The 6,590-nt window shown below is 42.1% G+C and overlaps 1 long non-coding RNA gene across 1 annotated transcript; it reads left to right on the top strand.

Annotated features, from left to right (window-relative positions):
- Positions 1-2,584: 2,584 nt before the first annotated feature.
- Positions 2,585-6,590, top strand: LOC143512947 (uncharacterized). The gene is made up of 3 exons (XR_013130551.1): positions 2,585-2,781; positions 3,603-3,702; positions 6,537-6,590. It is a non-coding gene; the product is annotated as an uncharacterized LOC143512947 (long non-coding RNA).

The following is a 6,590-nucleotide window of genomic DNA, read 5'->3' as shown; positions in this document are numbered from 1 at the left end:
GCCAGCTGTCATTGTTTTTGTTTGTTTGTTTGCTTTTTAATCTTAGGTGGGCACAAAACCTCATTAGGAAAAACCAACACGACATAAAGTTCAGGAGGGTCTTTCGACATCAATTACCATCCCTGACTGCTTTTGCTTTGCTCGCTGTGCGGAGTTGAAATGGGCAAGGAGCGTCTCGAACCTGTTCGACGCTTAACCTTATCACAGCACGGCTGCACTGCGCCGTGTACAAAACGCTCCGGTGCTCCAGACTCGGACGACTTTTTATTCTTGCGGGCATGTCACAGTCAGAAAACCCCCCAGACTTTTTCATTTAAACCAGTGTGTTGGAATAGTTCATTCTGCAATTTATTGGCTGCAGGTAGGCCAAACAGCTTGAATGTAGAGGATGAAAGATAATGATTGGTAAACCATTTGCAAATACTAACAGCATTTTAGGGGAAATCTTTTTTTGCCCTGGGAATCTCCATATTTGTTAAAAGACGTGTAATTGGAACTGGACAGTTTAATTAACCTCTCTGTGCATTGCAATCAAGTTTAAAATAGCTAGATGCTCCTCTTAATGGAATTGGAGCCCTGAGTTCAGGCGTTAGAGAGGCACATCTGCACTGTGGAGGTGGATGACTGCGAATGTGAACATGAGTAATGAAGATTTGCCCCAGAATGATCCCATACAATGAAAACATGCGTTACGTATACAATGAAAACATGCGTTACGTATACAATGAAAACATGCGTTACGTATGCACACCAGCGCCATTTCATCATGTAGCACGCATGGTCGCAAACACTGGGGAACATTTTCAAGACATCACAGCGATTAAAAACACATTTCCAAAATAAACCTAAAGTCTACAAAGGTGATCAGTGTTTTTTAACACATGTATCATGTTGTATTTGCGTTCACTTGTTTTTCGTTTTTTATTAACACTACTCCATATCAAAATATTTAAACACACATATGGCGGGCCTATTTACATTCAGTAGTGCTATGTAAGGAGTAAAGGTTAATTTGACTAATGAAGATGTGCCTTGACTAACACTTCATTCCAGTAAATCCAGTGCTCTCGGTAATACAGAGTAACGCAATTAAATCAATTTACATTTGGCAGACGCACTTCTGCATAACAGCTTTCGTACACTTATTAGTAGACGGCACGTGTGCTCCCCAGGAACCCAACACACATGACCTTGGCACTGTACTGTTTTGGCAGCTCATACAGGAGCATGAAATATGTATGTATACAGTGCTGCTTGAAAGTTTGTGAACTCCTCGAGTTGTTTTTCTGTTGTTTTACCATTGTCTTTGTTTTCATCATTGTTTTCATCACCAGTTTTGTATTTGAAATGGTCAGGTTTATCTTGGTCAGTTCAATTTCATTTAGCTGCATTGGTAAAGTCAATTAGGTAAAAGGACACCATCCGAGGACGGTTATGAGACATCCGAGGACACCAGGAAGAAGGTGGTGACAGCCCATCCATCTGGGGAAAGCTTCAACACTCCAAAACATCTCCAAAAGAGTCCAGCTCCATCCATCCACTGAAAGACAAATCATTTACAAATGGAGGGCACTCATCATCACCGCAACTCTGCCCAGAAGTGGACAGCCATCAAAGCTTACACCGAGAAGTACCATAAAAATAATAATTCAGGTAATGGCTAACCCACATCACCTCAAGAGAGTTGCAGACCTCTCTGGCAGCATCTAGGATAAATGTACATGTGTCTACATTCAGGTGAAAAATCAATAGACATGGCAGTCATGGGAGAGTTGCTAGAAGGAAGCATCTGCTTTAAAGAAAGAACAAGGTTGTCCATTTAAACTTTGCCAGAGAGCACTTGGACCAGAGCAGAAGGACAGATGAGTCCCAAATTGAACACAATCACAGACACCATGTTTGGAGAAAAGTCAACACTGCATATAAAGAGAAGAACCACCTCCGCTGGTGGTGGAAATGTGAAGGTCTACAGCTGCATTTCCACCTTCAGACTCCACGTGACACAGGGAACCACAAATTCTCAGGCCAATCGACAATTTTTTTTTTACCAGAACCTCCTGCCATCAGTCATGGAGTTGAAGCTGGGTTGGGAATGGATTATAAAGTTACTCACTGATACAGCCATACACCAAGGTGCCAAGACCATGCATACCCGAGTGTTGTACACTGGGTGCTTTTAACAGCATGTTGGTAAGAACACCGAGGCAGGAGTTTACGGTTTCTCAGGATAGTAAACGATATTTGTCTGATTTCAGAATTTCACACGCTCCTGTCCGTTTCACACAACGCTGACCGTGAAAGCAGGCACCATCTGGATCAGCAGCGTAGGTTTCGGTTGCATATAAAACACATTCAGCACATCATTTCTGGTAATTGTTCTGTTTTTGAGAGACCAACCTAATCACAACAGTAACAACAAACAAACAACTAAAACATAAATAATCAAAGGCAGAAACAAGATGACAATTAAATCGTGCCATTGCGGGAGAGGCACCATCACTCCATACGAAGCCCTTCAAATTACTCATTCTCACAGATGACCTCCTTCAAACCTCCTGCAGGCCCACCATGTGTGTCAAAAACAAAGGCAAACAGGAAGGCAGCGGCAGCGAGGTCATCGTACGGGTTCGTGACGCAGCGTAGAGAGCGTGACGAGGGCTCTTCTTTCCGTGGATGGTGCCCATCCACTCTGGCCTTGTGGGACGGCTGGCCAACGCACGCCTGTGGGCGTCTCATCTTCACCTCACCCTCTCACCACACTCTTAACTTGAAAGGACTTTGGTAAGGTCGAAAAGCCCTTGCAGATCACAACAACAAATTCTCTGTGATTGTAAAAATTCACCAGTTAGGAGTTATTCATTTTATGGAACTAAAGCCATTACACAATAATTAGTTGTTAGAATATTTTGCATTGGGTCACACTACAGCCGTGTTTGATGAATGGAAATCTGCCTGTTACTGTAGGCAATTTGTAGTTTAACTTTCAATTTTGGCCAGGCTAATTTCTGTCATGCACATATGTCCAATTTCCTCTTTTTGTGCCTCTAGACAATTTAGTTTTAATTGAATTCAGTCTTGCCAAAGTCAAGCGATTTCAAACCTTGTTAAAAGTTCAATTACTGACTCTCCCACAAGTTTGGGTTTAATAGAAACACCAAACTTGAGACTGAGCCAGATCTATTGCCTTATACCTGTAGAGGGAGGGCTAATACTGCCTTACTGCCTTACACCTGTAGGGGGAGGTGTAATACTGCCTTACCCCTATATGGGGAGGAGCAATACTGCCTTACACCTGAAGGGGGAGGGGTAATTAGATACAACTGATTAAACATTTCACCAGCACCATTTGGGTTCATACCTCATAGTTCAAATATAGTAAATGTTACATATTGGTCAGATTAAATTCAAAGTCTATTGTAATCGATGTGTGGATCAGTCATAACTGAAAATTCGTGTGTGTGTGTGTGTGTGTGTGTGTGTGTGCGCGTGTGTGTGTGTGTGTGTGTGTGTGTGTGTGTGTGTGTGTGTGTGTGATATATATATATATATATATGAGACTATGTAAATCCTAGTATATGAATCTGTGTCCTCTCAAACTGAAGAGCAATGAAAGTTACCTGGAGACAGAAACATAAAGCATCTCATCACAGATCAAAGGAACCTGGAGAGGAATGACTCCATATCGACAGATCAAATGGAAATGTATGCAGCTTTTTGTACCAATCATCTTTATCTCTCCATAAATTGCAAAGCGACCATGCTGCCCATAAGAGAAACATGTTCAAATGGTCCTATTCTACTCTCCTCTTTAATGCACACACAGCTGAATGATGAGGAGCGGCTGGGTGATAACAATATGGGGGGGACACAGAGAGAGAGAGAGAGAGAGAGAGAGAGAGAGAGAGAGAGAGAGAGAGAGATAGAGAGAGAGTTAGTGAGGGGATGTACAGACATTAAGGAAAAGCTCTTGGTCCATTTTAGGCCGAATTATGACTTGGGGGAACAATCTTCACAATTCCCTACACTCTATGCACACACGCGCATGAACACACACACACACACATGCTTTCTTTCTATTTTAAAAGGTTTTGTTTCTGAATTCGTCCTGTGCTGCCACTATACAAATCAAATCCTACTGAATGCTTCCTCACCAGCCCCCGTTAAAATGCTTCTTAAACCATCAGCTCCTAAAACGTCCACCTGCCCTCCTTCAGTCTCATCTCACTTGATCAGAGTGATCAAGTCTGGTGATCCAATCACCACCCATCTGCAAAATCTTATGATCACAATTATGGAATGATCATAATCTGACCAATTAGGGTCACTGCAGAGCCACGTGGCCACTGTCTCTAATTAGGCACCTGTAATCGAATTAAGCAAGCAGGAAGTGTAGGTGCAAGGCAGGAGCTCCTACTATAGTAGATTGTGACTACATACCTGCTCATACTATTTCAGAATTTGCTAAACCACAGAACTTCTGAACTAACCTAAGAAGCCGGTAGGTCACTGGAAAGACAATTCAGGAGTGAATTGGATCGATCTATACACCTGATCAGGTGCTGAGGTGATAGATGACCCAGCACAGTCACTGGCACTGCAATCTGTTTCTTGGGATAAAAGGAAAATAGGGGGACAAAAACTGTAATTGATATGGAACCTTCAGATAACGTGGGAGGCCATGGTGTGGAGTCGTTTCCCCCTAAACCCGTCTCACAACCAGTAGCTTTGGAACTTCCTCTGAAGTATCAATACTCAGAAAATGGGATGGGATGAAATATCAAATGAAGATAAATTGCGTATCTATTTGGAAATAAAGTATTGTGCGAAAAGTAACACTTTAGTCTCACAGCACTTCAGTGGGAACAGTGGTGGTTAAATACAATATACCGTGTCTGTCCCTCTTGAAGGAAGCCAAATTTCAGCTCGCCATAGTTCAAAGACTTTTTTTTTGAGGACTAAATAGCTTTTTACACACTTTGAAATGACTGGCAAGAAGCTGTGGCTGCCACCGAGCTGCACAAGCAGTGTTAGTAGGAGTTGTTCTTGGGTGATAAGTCAGTATTAATGCAATAATTGAAAAGGTCTCTCTGCCAACACTCTGCCCCTGACTGAACTATGCATCAGACCAATAGCATATTGAGGAGGGCCTTGTTAAAGTGCTAGCGTTCAGCTGTGAACAACAACAGGAAGGCCTCTTGTGTTTGCAGCTTACACTGCACGCTGGATGTAATTGGTCAGTGACACAGTTCTTTTCGCTTTGGTTTTGCATTGCAGCGTGCTGGATCTTAAGGAAAATTTGATCAGATTTAATCAGAGGATGTTTATATCCTTGATTTGTGAACACTAAAGGAACCCCTGATTCCTCCATTCCAGGGAACCTCACTGAGCTGGATTTAAGTGATGAAGATGGTCTGTATTTTAGGTAGAAGGTGGTGTTTTCAGACTCAGCTCCTCACTAAGCACTTAAAAAGACAAACACTTTTTTCCCCGCTCTACTCAGGGCTTAGTTCAGAATTTTTCATCTGAGTTTTCTTAACACTGTTCCCTCTCTCTCACACACTGTCTATTGTCCCTCTCTATGTATTTGTCTGATTCTAGATGATGGTGCTGTCCAAATGACAAATGTAAATGTCAAAGGTGGTCAGAAGCTAAACAAACTGACACCTTAATTAGCACCTGTAGTAGTGTCACAGAGGAAGCCCGATTAAGTACAGAGGGGAATCCTCACATCTTTACCTCCAACCTGTTTCCTCTGTGTTGTGGAATAGCTCTCGAACTTTCCAATACGCTGAGCAGCAATTTTTGTGAATTAAACAGCTGATGGCTCATGTTTTACATCAAATGCTGAACTGCATTATTGTTCTGTGTAGTTGCTGTCCAGACAAACATTTTGCTTGTCTCATTTGTGGTAAATTAAATTACAAGAAAACACTCCATTTCATTGCAACAAAGAGATGGAAAGAAACAGTTTGCTGAGTTACTTTAAGTTGTTTTCATTGTACCTGAAGGACATTTTATTGAATTTGAAATATTAACAGCTTTATGATCATGCTCTATTAGACAGGCGTGATGGGTTGTATAATGAGGAATGGCTGTTTGAGCCAGTCTACATGACAAAGCCTTTTATTTCATTTTAAAGTTGTTACACTGATACCTTACTGTTAGGCACAGGAATAAAATTGTAAATTTTTATTTTAGAGATCAAATGGCTACTTGGAATTGTTGAATTTTATATATTTATTTGTGGGTAGGAACATTGTTGTAATTTTGTGCATCTACAGGGCCTGATCCCTTTTTCTCTCTCTGTCTCTCGCCCTGTCTCTTTGTCTCTCTCCCTCTCTGTCTCTCGCCCTGTCTCTTTGTCTCTCTCCCTCTCTGTCTCTCGCCCTGTCTCTTTGTCTCTCTCCCTCTCTGTCTCTTGCCCTGTCTCTTTGTCTCTCTCCCTCTCTGTCTCTCTCCCTCTCTGTCTCTCGCCCTGTCTCTTTGTCTCTCTCCCTCTCTGTCTCTCTCTCCCTTTATCTGTGCTTCTCACACAGCTTGTGTGCAGTGCCTGTAGCCAGAAGAGCCACTGTGTGAAGTATTTATTTGCT

This window comes from Brachyhypopomus gauderio, chromosome 1, assembly GCF_052324685.1.
Source record: "Brachyhypopomus gauderio isolate BG-103 chromosome 1, BGAUD_0.2, whole genome shotgun sequence".
NCBI classification, from domain to species: Eukaryota; Metazoa; Chordata; class Actinopteri; order Gymnotiformes; family Hypopomidae; genus Brachyhypopomus; species Brachyhypopomus gauderio.
Note: the sequence above shows the minus strand (reverse complement) of the source record. Positions and strands in the feature narration are given on the sequence as shown.